Source organism: Myotis myotis, unplaced genomic scaffold (assembly GCF_014108235.1).
Source record: "Myotis myotis isolate mMyoMyo1 unplaced genomic scaffold, mMyoMyo1.p scaffold_m19_p_1, whole genome shotgun sequence".
NCBI lineage: Eukaryota > Metazoa > Chordata > Mammalia > Chiroptera > Vespertilionidae > Myotis > Myotis myotis.
This window is the reverse complement of record NW_023416313.1, coordinates 65146115-65162265: the sequence shown is the minus strand read 5'-3', so window position 1 is coordinate 65162265 and position 16151 is coordinate 65146115. Positions and strand designations below refer to the sequence as shown.

Here is a 16151-nt window from a genome sequence, read left to right as displayed (position 1 = left end):
GAAGAATGCCAGTCAGGTAGACTCACTTCTCCCCGGAATGAAACGTGTAGTTCCAGAAGCAGGGACCCAGAAGGCACAGTCACTCCCTGCTGACCTGGCAGGTCCGTGCCCATGTTCCTGCCCAGGTCATGAGCAGGTGTGTGAGGGAGGGAATGGTGCTGTGTGTGAAGCATATGAGGCAGGACTCAAGGCTGAGCTGATTCCAAAGGGAAGAAAATGATACAACCAATCGGGGTACTAACATTTGAAGAAGTTGAAAGATTTCTTTTTTCGCATCTTTCACTCTGATTTAAAGCATAGGATTACTCCCTGCCATTTTTAAGATTCTGGCATCTTGGGGGCTGATCCCAAATAACACCAGCCTCTTTATAGCACCGATTCCACTGACTTGCCTATTTACTCTGAACGTCATTGTTCCTGAGCTCATTTTTTTCACAGATGGACCCAAGTTAAGAAGGGTTTTGCCATCTGACACACATCTATTATCACTTCTGGAGAAAAGAATAATTTCTGGTTTTGGCAATGCTTCTCTAAGAGATGGACTTTGGCCAGGTCCAACTTTAAATCCTGACCCTATCACTTACTAGCTATGTGAGGCTGATCAAGCTACTTTACATGTGGGGGTCTCAGTTTCTTTATTCTGAAAAGAGGAAATCAGAATAAGTCATTCAAGGGTCTGTTACAAGGATTAAATGAAATCATATAAAGTACTTGGTTTAATGCCATATATGTATCTAGAAACCTTGATAAATGGTGGCTATTATTAATGCATAATTTCTTACTCACACAGAATCATATTCTTATTAGGTCTGTTTTAACATAAGTAATATACACAGCCTCCTGTCTACAGTAACTTCAAGGAGCATGCCAAGTTAAATCCAACAACACTTTAACATGTTCCAATGCTTAAATTTCATTTCACAAGAAACATGAACTTTTAGTCCATAGAGATAAAAATTTTAATGCAAAACAACTTGAGAGGTAACATGAAGATTTAAATTTGCAGCACAGGATACAATATAGAGGTGAATGCAACAAAAAATGGGGGAAAGGGGAATAATAATTCAACAAAAGTACTGAAGCACTTGTTTAATAAAGTCCATGTGAATCATAGCATTAAGAGTTGAATAAATTAAGCTAAAAAATGTAAAAAAAAAACTTTTTCCTATTTTTGGATAGAAAAGAGCTTTTAAAGTTTCAAAGGCTATGAAGACTATATTGATTAGATTTTATAAATATATTTCAAAACATACTTAATGTTTAAAATGTATAAAACAAACTTAAAAAGTAGGGCTTTAAAGAATTAAGATCCTTGATTTACCAAAAAGACTCTTCTAACCCAAGAGAAATACAGCTCTGAAAAAAAGAGTGAGCATATAAGTAGATCAATGATAAAGAATAAAATATTAGTAACTAATACTGCCATCAGATTCAAGTTCACTAGTAATTAAATAAAATATCAGTTTCCTCTATCTTATTAGGGAATATTTAAAATTATAAATCTCTTAGCAGGGAAGAGTTTGCAAAGATAGGTGATATATACTTGAAGTGCAAAGTACCAGTCTAATGAACAATGTTCACTAAGGGTTAATCAGACTTTTACCATTGATTGAGATGGTCACTTTGATTTTTGAATTGAGGGAGGAGGAAACAGAAGATAGAGAAATCATAGCCTGAGGTTGAGAACAACCTTCAGCTATTTGCTCAAAAATTATTTCATCTTTAGATATACAAGTGTTTGTTTTTTTCAGGGATCTTAATATTTATAAAAATTAAAGGAACCAAAGAACCTCATTTTGAGGGGGGAGGGAGTGGTGGGAACAGAAATAACGGAGCCAAATCTTACTAGATGTTGACACATACAAAACAAGCTTGTTTTGACCTTCCCTGCCCCTTTAATTACTTACATTATTTAAAGAACCCTAGATGAAAGTCAATGTACTCTGCAAAAGCACATTTGGTTCTTTGATTTTTGCTTTAATGGAAAAGTTTTCCAACCATTAATTAGAACAAAGAATCATCTTAAAAACAAAGTTATAAAATAAAATGTAACCATATATTCTCTGTTGGAATCCCTTAGATGTCGTCAACTTTTTTTTCAGTTTCTGCCTTTTGCTTCGGGATTATCTGCCATGTTCTGCTAAAAAGGAGTATAGTTACGGGGCATAAATCCGACTGCACTACCAGAGAGCACTGGGGGCGCCATGAAAGCCAGTATATATATGTTACGGTGAGGAGTGGAAAAGTACCCCATCCCAGTTGGGGGCAGTAATTATTAGCTTTAACTTTCGGGAGTTATGAAACAATGCAAAAGTGTCTAATACAACACAAAACACAGAGATATGACAAATTGAGCTTTACATGCAATATGCAGAATAAAAGTAGAACAATTACAAACAGAAAAAGCCATAAAAAATATAATTTTTTAATCAAAATGTGAAATAGCTATTTTAAAAGCAGTATTTGGCAAGTTACATTGCCTCTCCATATCACATTTGCTCATATCTATAAAATAAAAGTTAAAGTAGAAGAGGTTTAAGGTTCCATATCCATGATTAATTTATTCTTTTCCTTTAATGTTCTATGAATCCAATGATATGCAGTTATAGAAAAACTTTGGCAACTTAGGCTGCTAACAATATTAAAATAAGACTTTATTGTTCTGCCAAAATCCTTTATGCCTCATTCTAACCACAAAGTTCTTTGACCTCATCTTGGTGGCAGTGTTCTTACGTTTTATTTTTATTTTTATAGTAATCTTTTAGTACTGAGGCAACTTTGAGTTTCTCTTATCACTGGCTGATGGGAACTAGGTACATTTCCATGTCCACAACCAAAGGAACCCGTTCTTCCAGTTTTACAATGCTTACATTATTTGATATGACAGGAGTCCCATAAAATTTATGCTTATAACTCTTTGGTAAGTCCCCTTCTCCATACCTATTTATCTGCAGGATACTTATATGGGTGAAAAATATCTGAAGAGAAACTCTATATAGAATTATAATCCACTCCAAGCAAATTAATAGGCGATTACATTTGCCTATGAAAATACCAATCTTGTTTTCATTCCTAAGACAGATACAATTCAAGGTTAAACAAACAAAAGAGTCATATTCAATGTCGGGGAGAGGTTTATAAGTTTTCAACAGTAGTGGAAACTGCTGGTTGCATGCACTAAGAAGTAAAAATAATCAAATTAAAGGTTGTGAATCACTCTAAATTGTGCATGAAGCTTTACATTTGTTTCTGGTTTATGAAATATTTCATAATCAAAGTAAGTATTTTATGTATGGTAGGAAAGTAAAACAATTAAAGGCAAATTAATTTTGTTTTTATTGAATATCAGAACTAAAAGAAACAGCTGTGTTTCTTACCTACTTTTTTTAATCACTGACATCCTTTTCTTTCAACATTTCTATTTGAGGAGCAAATTCTCCTAATTGAAATGAAATATCCCCTTTAAGGTTTGAGAATTTTTAAACCATGATTTTCTATTATTTCTTCAAAATCCCTTACTATCTCTACAATCCTATATAATAAAAGGCTAATATGCAAATAGACTGAACGGTGGAGCCAGAACAACCAAACAACCGGTCACTATGATGTGCGCTGACCACCAGGGGCCATGCGAGAAACATGGCAGGCGTCAACCACGGTGGGATGGTGGAGCAGGTGAGCGGGGGCGGGAGCGAGGCTGCCTACAGACAGGGGACCAGGGTCTGTGGTGGGAGAGGCTGGGTAGGGGCACAGAGGATAGGCTGAGACCTGCCCCTGTGCCTACCGCAGCCTCATGGCCCACAATTCCTTTCAAGGTGCATGAATTCGTGCACTGGGCCCCTAGTAGTAAATGTAATTAGGTAGTATATACTTTTATCAATAACAGTGGGAGCCATTCCACTCTGTAATTCTGTAGCTACATGAGGATGGACCTAGTATCTCCTGAAATTCTTTCTGGGCCTTTCGAAGGTGTAACACTGTCTTCCGTTACTGTGATTGGTGGTAGAAAGAGAAACAAACTAAAAAATTTAAATCATTGTTATTGTTTCAAAAGCACTTATCATCTACTTGAGGGGCATTCCTGCAATCCAATTAATCAAAGTTTAAAAGCATATTAAAATAAAAGTCTATAAAGAAAAGACAGTGTGGGATATTAACCCCTTATTAGATGTATCATTGGCGAATATGTTCTCCCATTCAGTGGTTTGTCTTTTAATTCTGCTGATGTTTTCCTTTGCTGGTGCAACAACTCTTTCCTTTGTTGTACTACCATTTGTTTATTTTTTCTTTTGTTTCCCTTGACCAAGGAGATATAATCCAAAATTTATAAAGAACTTACAAAACTCAACACCAAAAAAACAAACAATCCAATTTTAAAAATGGGCAAAAGACTTGAATACTCACTTCTTCAAGAAAGACATACAGATGGCCAATAGATATATGAAAGAATACTCAATGTCACTAATTGTCAGAGAAATGCAAATTAAAATCACAACGAGGTATCACCTCACATCTGTCAGGAAGGCTATCATCAATAAATCAGCAAACATCAAGTGTTGGCAAGGATGTGGAGAAAAGGCAAACTCGTGCACTGTTTGTGGGAATGCAGACTGGTGCAGCCAATGTGGAAAGCAGTCTGGAGTTACTTCAAAAAATTAAAAGTACGCCAAAACCGGTTTGGCTCAGTGGATAGAGCGTCGGCTTGCGGACTAAAAGGTCCCAGGTTCGATTCCGGTCAAGGGCATGTACCTGGGTTGCGGGCACATTTCCAGTAGGAGATGTGCAGGAGGCAGCTGATCGATGTTTCTCTCTCATTGATGTTTCTAACTCTCTATCTCTCTCCCTTCCTCTCTGTAAAAAATCAATAAAACATATTTAAAAAAAAAAATTAAAAGTGCAACTACCTTATGACCCAGTGATTCTTCTTCTGGGAATTTATCCAAAGAAACCTGAAACCCTAATTTGAAAGAATATATGCACCCCTATGTTCATTGCAGCATTGTTTACAATAGCCAAGATTTGAAAGCAACCCAAGTGTCCATCAGTAGTTGAGTGGATAAAAAAGCTGTGGTACATTTACACAATGGAATACTACTCTGCCATAAAAAGAAAGAAAATTTTACCCTTTGCAACAGCATAGATGGACCTGGTGAATATTATGCTAAATAAATAAGCCAGTCAGGTAAAGACAAGTACCATATGATTCACCCATATGTGGAATTTCACTCAAACTGAACTACCAAGCAAAATAAAGACATGTGAAGAGAGAGCAGGCAGACAGGTGAGGGTTGGGGTGGGGAGGAATTGAGCAAAAAATAAAAAAGAGAGAGAGAAAACTCATGGACATGGACAACAGTGTGGTGATTTCAGGGGTGGAGGTGGAAGAAGACATGGAGGAGATAAATGATGACAGAAAAAAATAAAATTTTAAAAAGAGAAAAGGCGGTTAAAGATCAACATAATAAAGTTTTTCCTTAGTTCAAGCTCTGAGTCTCTGTGCTGTGCTAGATCTTGGAGCAACATTAAAAAAAAAAAAAGTATAGCCTGGCTACAAGTAGCTTGCAGTCTCGTGTTGAAAAAGAAACACAAAACATATCAGACTTTCAAAGTTCTGTGACAGAGGGTCTATACAGGAGGCCAGACCACAGAGACGGACAGTGGACCAGCAGGGATGCGGAGGAGGGACGCCTTCATTATGATTGAAAGGCAGAGACTAGAAAGGGGGTTTTCAAGGTATAGGGAGCACCATAAAATACTCCAGGAAAGGGCAAAACTGTATGGATTGTTTTGAGAAATACAAGATGTTCAATATCACTGGAGCATAAGGCAAAGAAAAGGAGAATACTCTCATGGGGGCAAGAGAGATGTAGAAAATAAGCCAGTAAGAAGAGCAAAAGGTGACTGCAGAATAAAAGTAGCAGTGGGATCAAGAAGAGACTCACTGTACCAAGTACCCTGACAGTGAAGTGGTCATGGATAGTGAAGTGGTCATGGTGTGGGGGTTGACCCCTTTAAGGGTCATACAGCAGATGGAATGAGATTATGAGACTAGGGGCATTGAGATCCATTAGAGGGTAGCTTTAATTAACATTTCAAACTAAATTCACTAATCTTGCTTCAATAGCTAACACAAGATACAAAGGACCTCGTATCATTTTTATAATATATCTTTATATAAAATGTTATTTACAAATGTGATAAATAGCCAATATCAGATTAACATTAAAGCCAAAATATATTAAGAAGGCATTTCAAGTTTTATTATGCTCAACCAACCTTCAATGAAAATATATTACATTTTAGACCTTGTCAACCAATGTCACAATTTTATATTTTTTCTCTTAATTCAAGGGACAACTTTCTTTAGTTTCTTTTTATTGAAGTAATTTTATTTGGCCTGTTTCCACCAAAAATTTCCACACAGTACCTCAGAAACAACATACCAGATGGAATAAAAATAAGACCAATAAGAAAGGCATAAGCAAGCAATATCATATATTTATACGATGTATAAAGTGAATAAATAGAAGATATTGAATTAAGAACTGAATTTACAATCTTGATCATGAGATATTACCCAGAGGCAGTAGAAAAGAAAAATTTAATTAAGAAATGCCCATTCTAGATCAATCATGGCTCCATTTTCAAAATAAATATATTATTGTCAAAAATCTAAATCAAACTCATTAATAAACAGATATGCAGAGCTTGAAAAAGTACAAAGGAAAAGCTTGATTCAGAGGCTAAAACAAGCATTAAATGAAGGTTAAAATATAGTTTCAATTTAGATATTAGATTAGCCTTAAAGCATTTCTGAATTAGTAAAATTAATTTTAAAACATTTTGCATTACTTTAAAAATTATACGTGATTTTCAGAAGAGATGCTCTACAACCACTGGCCTCATCTGATGACACGTAGACCTGTTCCAGCTGCTGCTCTGGAGTTTATCTCACTTTAGAATGAGCTGGCTCCTGTGTATCAGCCCTAACACAAACCTGTGCCAGCGTATTCGTTTTTCTTTGTATGTCTTTTGGCCCACAGTCAAGCTGTACAGCAACTTTAATATTATTTTGTTTTTAACTTAAATATGTAATCCAGAAATTCCTTTTTTTAAATTTATTGGGGTGACGTTGGTTAATAAGATTATATAGGTTTCAAGTGCACATTTCTGTGATACATGACCTGTATATTGCGTTGTATGCCCACCGCCCAAAGTCAAATCCTTTGGAATTATGTAATCATCTGCAATGTATAACCTAACCTAACATTTTTAAATAATCATGATAATGCTCATCTTCCACAATAAAAAAAAAAAACACACACAAAACTCAGAGCCACAAGGAAGCTTTCACTACATCAGTAGGTAAGTCTCATCAAGAGAACACCATGCTTCCAGCAAAGCAACAGTTACCTTATAAGCTATGTGTAGTAGACATAGAGCACAGGCTTATACATCCCATGAGTTTTCTAAATCAGACAATACATCAAAAACTATTTTTCTGCCCCCTTCAGCACCATTGCTCTTCGTGTTAACCTGGGATACGCAAAGCAATGATGTTAAATGAACATACTCCAGCACTGAGCCCCCCAGAAGCGTGTGTGAAAGTGCTACGTGTGACAAATGGAACAAACAAACTAAGAATGTGTAGAGCAAGGGATGTTAAGCCAACATCTTTAGTAGAGAATTGCCTTTTGTAAGAACCAATCTCACAAGTCGCTGGACAAGCTGAGAAGCTCGCCTACATGCAGAGTCTTCTGCCCCGTGGATTAAGGGGACTGTTCCTAGTTTCCATCACTCCTTCTCTCTATTCCCACAAGGACCATCATTTCACTCGGTGCACTGTCAGAGGGGCGTGAGCGTGGGCATTTTGACAAGGTCTACTACTTCATCTTCACATGTTCACCTGAATTTCCCCCTACTCCATGTCTAGACCACAGGCTACTGAAATGTACTAATATTCATGTTCTAAATCTGGTAGAAAGCAAATAGGAATTTATCAACAGGAAGACCACAAGTTTGACAGAATGAAGAAACAGAAACTTGCTGATAGGACACACCATGAAACTGGCGCCCTAGTCCCGCCGCCCACGTTATTTAAGCGTGTTATGAACGCACACGGCATTCTTAAGAACAGCACACACAACTACACTCCACCCAGAACCGTCTCAGACAGCAGGCAGCCCCCCTCTCAGCGTTCACACGCTGCACAGCCCCATGCGCCCTGATGCAGAGCAGCCAACAGGGAGATGGAGTTTACGAGTAAAAGCGAGACGGAGCTGGCTAATTACTTACCTTCTCACTTAGGGCAGGCTTGCTCGTCTAACTTTTTGCTTCCTCTCTTGTCATAGCTCAGCGGCAAATGGTTATGATTCAGCAGAGGTTTGAACCTGACAGTTAAAAAGAACTTTTTTAATTTAAAACAAACATTAGAAATGAACGTCCCCCTGCACGGCAGTCTTTCTTTCCTTGCCCTCTGTGCGTGCCTCTCGTTTTCTCTCTTTGCAAGGCAAGCTACGTCGTGGTCTATAAATATTGACCCTGACACTTGCTCTGGGCTTTACTTGCTCATGGCACAGGTCTGTGTTACTGAACACCGTGGTAATGCGCAGGCAAAGTTCTCAGCTGCTCAGACAAAGCTGGGGATTGGCTCACTACCCAGCAACCCTGTGCCTGCCTGGAAATACCATTTTGCTGCCAGCTTTACAGATGCTATGGGCCTTTCCTGAGGCCCAAATCAGGCACAGAAGGGCAATTATGAGGTTTGTCTGAAGAAATCGTTTTCCTCAAGCAGGTGGAAAGAAGGGGGGCTGGGCACAGTGGAAGACAAGAAAGGAAATACTGCCTTTGTTTTGGCCAAACAACATAATCTCAAACCCTTTATAAAGGTCAGACCTAAATATCATTCCATCAAGCTTCACAAAACTGAAATACTACAATTTCTACATATTGTGAATGAGCAAAAGATAGAGAAAAGCATTTTCTGCCGTAGTTGTTAATGCTCCTCATTGAAAAAGGTTGCATTTTTTAGTTCAAAATCCTAATGAGTAATGGAACACACAGAGATATTGTGTTCCAGAATTATAGAAATGCACTGGAAAGTATAATATTAATAAAGATCAAATTATGTATTTGGTGAAAAAAGCTAAAACATAAATTATATGAATCAACATATTATATTAACTACTACTAGATTTTTAATCATGAGAATTATAATTATAAATAATTAAAAATAATTATAATTATTTTACTTTATACATTTTTCAGATTAAGGATAAAATCTAAGCCATGATGTTTGCAGATGATATGAACTAGGTCAGCATTACACACATATGCCACATACAATATCCACAGTAGGAATGATTAGAAAATAAATCAAGGTCATATTTTTTTTTCTTTTAGCCAAGAATAGTCATATGTTTGCTTTATTAAAATTTCTTCCCTTGGTTAAATTCATAATAAAGGCAAGTTCAGAAATAATTTGGTCACTAACTCATTTTATAGTTGAGAAAGTGGACTCCCAGGTTGGTTAACTTCCCATGTCACAAGGGAAGTTTGCAGCAGAGTTAAAACCAGAGTCCTTCCCTTATTGCTCACAATGGTGTGCTCTTTCTAGCACAAGAATGGTTCTCAAATTCATTTTTAAGTTCAAAATCCTATCTTCATGTGAAATTTTACTGAAACCTTACCATAAGCCAGAAAAATAACTAGCATAAAACAAAAATAGCCTTTTACAGTTTAACTGACCCAAAAGAGTTGTGCACAAGAATTAATTAACTTTCTAACAACTGAAATCCATTTTGCCTTGTTTCATTCAATAATTAATATTTATCCAAACTTATTACCAGGAAAAGTACATAGCCAGTTGCTGAAAAGACAAAGATAATATGTAAGTCCTACTCTTAGAGATCTTCCAGTCCAATTTCAGAGGGGAAAGAAAACCTAACTACAAAAAAAAATGTGTTCATGTAATAAGGGAGACTATAGGAGAGTAGTGAGGGAGCATATGAAACACAGGCATCTGAGACAATATGAAGTAAAGGTATAATAAGTAATTCTTCAATGGAGACTTCTGCATCTTAAAATATGAGTAGAAGGCAGTGAGGCAAAGAAGGCAAAGGGTAAGACAATAAAGACAAAGGCATAGAAAAGCATGACAGAGAACTTCAAGCAGTTCTTGCTGGAGCATAGAATGTGAAGCAGAAAATACATTTGTTTAAAAAATTTTTAAAGAATGCGCTTCACTTACTCCTCTCCCCCTATGCAACCCCTGGAATCACTGGTCTTTTTACTGTCTCTATAGTTTTGCCTTGTTCAGAATGTCATATAGTTGGAATCATACACTATAGCCTCTTCAGACTGGTTTCTTTTAGTTAGCAATTGAATGGATAGTTTTAATGGAGTCATTTTCCAAATTCTCTTCTACATAAACTCTTTATTAATATCCGGCTAACAGCGATGCTTTATTCACAACAACCTTCCTTTTACTTCACAGAAGAAAGGGACACTCTCATATATCCCAAATATTACTATAGTAGATTGCGCTAGGGTCACAGAAAATTCATAATTTTAAAATTTCAATTAATTCCTTACATTTTTGTTGAAGAGAAGTATGATAGAGAAACAGTTAAAGACTTTTAACTATAAAAATATCACATAAAAATTCTATGAGGAAGTGAGATGGAAATACAGGTCAAGAAAATAAAATAGTAATGTAAATTTTTCAGCTTTTCACAGAAGAGTCTATTCATTATTATTTAAATGAATAATGGTTTTATTAAATTACTGTGGATTTAGATTCCATTGAGTATTCTTAAAATAGTTGATACAAGTTTTATTTTAAAATGTCCAATAGTTCCAATAGGGTAGAAATTAAATTCTTTGCAAGTACATATTTTACCACAGGTGAAAAACTTTAGATGTTAACTTGGTAATGTGTGAGTGGTTACATAGTTTTTCAAAATTCTTTTAAAGGGATGTGAACAAAAATAGTTGGAGACTGCTAGCCTACTGTATAAAACCCAAGTTTTTAACCTGCAATATAAAACTTTTCATCACCTTTCTCCCTCTAAGGAGATTTCAGGGCAGTGAAACTATTCTGTGTGAGAGGGTAATGGTAGGTACGTGACATTATGCATTTAGCAAAATCCTAGAACTGTACCACACAAAGCGAGAGCCCCAATGAAAACTATGGACTTTAGTTAAATCTTTCTCTTGTCTTTCTAAAGCATGTGCCTAGAGAGGAGCATTATAATTTATTGAGCAATTATCACCTAACAGGGGCTTAATAAATATATTCTCTAACTAAATACAACCCTGACAGACGGGTATGCCTTTGCCTTTTTGAAGATGGAGAAAATGAGGCTTACAGTAATTAAGGGGTTTGTCTGAAATCATATAACTCATGAATAGCATATTTGAAATTCAGCCCAAACCATACAGGACTACAGTACCACATGCTGCCTTTATATGGGTCATTTAAATAAGATAGAGGTTGTCCAGGCAGGGCAAGGAAGTGGATTCAACAGTACCCTAACAAAATCAGAAGGAATAAAAAGATTCTTCCTGCATTTCTTTAAGGAACTGCGAGAATTTTAATGTTGAGTGTTAAACGGTAGCACAAAGAAGAGACTAACAAATTAATCAATGGAAACCAGTGGACAAAATTAAAGTAAGTGATATGCCCTATTAAGAAGAACTTAAAGGGTTTTATCTTCAAATTCGAATGAAGAGAAAGGAACACATCAAGAGTCAAAAGTGTGTAGCCCTAACCTGTTTGGCTCAGTGGCTAGAGCGTCGGCCTGCGGACTGAAGGATCCCAGGTTCGATTCTGGTCACGGGCATGTACCTTGGTTGTGGGCACATCCTCAGTGGGGGGGGTGTGCAGGAGACAGCTGATCGATGTTTCTCTCTCATCGATGTTTCTAACTCTCTATCCCTCTCCCCTCCTCTCTGTAAAAAATCAATAAAATATACTTTTTTTTAAAAAAAGAGGCAAAAGTGTGAAGATTCAATATTGTCAAAATGTCAGTTCTTCCACATTTTATCTATAGAGTCAATGCAATTCCAATCATAATCCCAGGAGGTCATTTTGTAGAAATAAACCCATACTAAAGTTTACATAAAGAGGCAAAAAACTCAGAATAGCCAATGCAATATTGAAGAAGAACAACAAAGTTGGAGGCTGACACTAATAGACGTCAAGACTTACTACAGTTGCCAGGTCAGCTTGGTTCAGTAGTTGAGCGTTGACTATGAACCAGGAGGTCATGGTTCAAATCCCTGTCAAGGGCACATACTCAGGTTTCGGGCTCAATCCCCAGTAGGGAGCATGCAGGAGGCAACTGATCAATGAATCTCTCTCATCATTGATGTTTCTCTCTCTCTCTCCCTCTTCCTTCCTCTCTGAAATAAATAAAAAAAATTTTAAACTTACTACAATAATCAAAATAGTGTTGTGATGGGGGAAAAATAGACAAATAGCTGAATGGAAGAGAACAGAGAGCCCAGAAATAGGCTCACATAAATATAGTCAACTGATCTTTGACAAAGGAACAAAGACAATATAATGGAGCAAAGATAATCTTTTCAATAAATGGTGCTGAACAACTGGACCATCCATATGCAAAATACTGAATCAAGAGAAAGATCTTATACCCCTCCCAAAAATTAACTCAAAATGTATTGAAAAAAACCTAAATTTAAAATTCAACATTCTAAAACTCCTAGGTAATGTTGGAGAAAACCTAAATGACTTGGGTATGGCAATGAATATTGAGATATAACACCAAAGGCACAATCCATGAAAGAAATAATTGATAAAGTGGTTTCATTAAAATTAAAAATTTCACCTCTGCAGAAGACAATGTTAAAAGAATGAGAAGACAGCCCTGGCCAGTTTTGCTCAGTGGATAGAATGTCGGTCCATGGACTAAAGTGTCTCGTCCAATTTTGGTCAAGAGCATGTACCTCAGTTGCTGGCTAGATTCCTGGCCCTAGTCAGGAGACAATTTATTGATGCCTCTCTCACATTGGATGTTTCTCTCTCTCTGTCTCTCACCCTCCCTGTGAAAAAAATAGTTGCAAAAGACACATCTGATAAAGGACTGTTACCCAAAATTTACAAAGAACTCCTAAAACTCAACAATAAGAAAACAAACAGACCACTTTTAAAAATGAGCCAGAGACCTTAACAGACACCTCACCAAAAAAAATATACATACAGATGGCAAATAAGTATATGAAAAGATGTTCCACATCACATGTCATCAGGGAAATGGAAGTTAAAACAACAATGAGATACCACCAGATACCTATTGGAATAGACAAAATCTGGAACATTGACAACACTAAATGCTAGAGAGGATGCAGAAAAACAGGAACTTTCAGATGTTTATGGCAGCTCTATTCATAATTGCCAAAACTTGGAAGCAACCAAAATGCCCTTCAGTAGGTGAATAGATAACTGTGGCACAGCCAAACAATGGAACGTTATTCAGCACTAAGAAGAAATGAGCTATCGAGCCATAAAGATATGGAGGAAACTTAAGTGCCTTTTAGTAAGTGAAGGAAGCCAATCTGAAAAGGATATATACTCATACTATAATTTCACCTACTGCACATTCTAGAAAAGGCAAAACTATGGCAATAGTAAAAAGATTAGGATTTGTAAGGGATGCGGATGAGAGGAATAAGTAGGCAAGGCACAGAGGGTTATTAGAGCGTAAAATACTCTGTATGCCACTATAATAATGGATACATGTCATTACATATTTTTCCAAGCGCATAGACTGTATAGCACCAACAGTGAACCTTAAACTATGAACTTCAGGTAAAAATTATGTGTTAGTGTAGGCCCATCAAGTGCAACAAAAAGTACCATTCTGGTGGAAACACTGATAATAATGATTACACATGTGTGGGGGCAGAGAACATATGGGAAAACTCTACTTTCCTCTTAATTTTGCTGTAAACCTAAACTTCTCTAAAAAAGTAGTTTTTAAAAAGTCAAAGGTGGCTTCTCCTCCTGGTAGCTGGGTGTTTTGCCAAGGCAGAGTTATACAGAAAGCAGAAACAACTTGGAAGATAAATTTAGTCTTTAATGGAATGAACTTGATGTATCTGCTATAACCAAGTGTATATGTTCAAAAAGCATTCAAATATATTGATCTATAATACAGGAGAGAGAAAGATACCAACTCAGTAGCCTTTTATTCTTGTTTTGGGGCTGGAAACCAATATAAGCGATTCTCAACACAGAAACCAAAGTAGTCACTTAAAAAAAATTCACTCAGGTAATATTCACCTCCTACTCAAAGCCCTACCTGCTTCCCCATTTTGTTCAGAGTAAAAGCTCAACTTCTCATAATGCATAAAGCCCTACTGCATCTGCCCCCTCATTATGTCTCTGACAGCGTCAACTACAGCCCCCTCATTTTCTCAGCTCCAGCCCGCGCGTCCTTCTATTGTTCCTTAATGAACCTGACAAGTTTGCCCTTCATATCCTTCAGCTTGCTGTTCCTGCACTGGCATGTTCTCTTGCAGACAGCTTTGGGGCTCACTCCTTCACTTCCTTCAGGTCCCCGTTCAAATAACTTCCGGGGAATCCTACCACTACCATACTATTCAAAATGACAAACTTCCTTATTTATCATTTAATTGTTATTGCCTGTCTCTCCCAACAGAATGTAAGTTCAGTGACAGCGCAGATTTCATGTGCCTAAACTGGGTCTTACACACAATAAACACCCAATAACTTTGTGTTCTATACAAAATCTTAGAGATCTGTGAGCCACTGGCCAACATAGGTGGTTCCTTAAGACAAGAGGTCTCTCAGCGACAGAATGGATAATGAAAAGTAACCCAAACCCAGCATTTAAAAGGTGGGTCAAGAAACAGAAGCCCACAGACTGTAATACATATGTGTAAGTAGGAGCAGGATGAGAAAATGAGAAAATGAATGAGGATGGAGCATTCAGGAAGGAGCGGTCAACAATGATGCCACGGAAAGATCAAATAGGAAAGGGATTGAAAACAGCCCATTAAACATAACACTCACCAAGCACTGTGATTCTAAATATCTGAGCTGCACATTCTAAAAGGATGAATTTCAGCATATTACGAATTATATTTCAACAAAGCATGTATTTAAAAAGCTAGAAAGAGAGCAATGGCGGCTGAGCTGTTTCCATTGGTGGTGAGAGGTAAGCAAGTGAATAAAATCTCACTTTCAAAGTTTGGCCAGGACGAAAAGAGAAAGATAAAGGTAACAACCTAAAACCACAAACAGATAGAACACCAACAACTCACTACAGTATCGAGGTGACATGTTTTAAAATCAAGCTGACTTGAGTTTTGTTTGTCTCGGTTACATAAGTTATATAACCTTAGTTTCCTCATCAATAAAATGGGTTTACTATTACTTCCTGTGTCACTGAGTGCCAGTGGCCCATTTCTTTTCATTTTTGGATAATATTTTATTGTATAGATATGCCAATTTTACTTATCCATTCATCAGCTGATGGACATTTGGGTTGTTTCCACTTCTGAACTACTATAAATAATGCTGCTATGAACTTTAATGTACAAGTTTTTATGTGACCATATGTTTTCATTATGCTTGGATAAATGCCTAGGAGTAAAATTGCTAAGTAATATAGTAATTTTATGTTTAGCATTTTAAAGAACTGTGAAACTGTTTTCCAAAGTAGCTGCATCATTTTATATCCCTACCAGCAATGTATGAGGGTTCCAATTTCCCCACATCCTTCAAACACCTGTAATTATCTGTCTTTTTTATTACAGCAATACTGGTGAATATAAAGTAGAATCTCACTGTGGTTTTAATTTGCATTACCCTAATGACTAATAATGTTGAGCATTTTTCAAGTACTTATTTGCCTTTTGGCTATTTATTCTTCACTTCCACTAAATAGAATTTCAGAAAATTCTAGGACCAAATAAAACTTAAAACATATTTTTAAGGGTCCAGCTTGTTGTACCTGGCATAGATATAGCCACTCACTTGTTAGCTGAAGAAATGATTAAACTAATAAACAAATAAAATATTAGAATTTTAAAATCTTTGACTTATTACTATATTGTTTGTTTTTTAACTAACCATTTGAATTTTTATGCAATTTCAATAGAAA

The 16151-nt window shown here is 36.5% G+C and overlaps 1 protein-coding gene across 2 annotated transcripts in view; it reads right to left on the bottom strand.

Annotated features, from left to right (window-relative positions):
• BMPR1B (bone morphogenetic protein receptor type 1B) overlaps nt 1-16151 on the bottom strand; it is a 383526-nt gene that overhangs the window by 149747 nt on the left and 217628 nt on the right. For both annotated transcript variants that reach the window (XM_036340048.1, XM_036340053.1), the window contains exon 3: nt 8296-8390. The gene's annotated coding sequence lies outside the window, so the exon portion shown is untranslated. The remainder of the gene's footprint in view (nt 1-8295; nt 8391-16151) is intronic.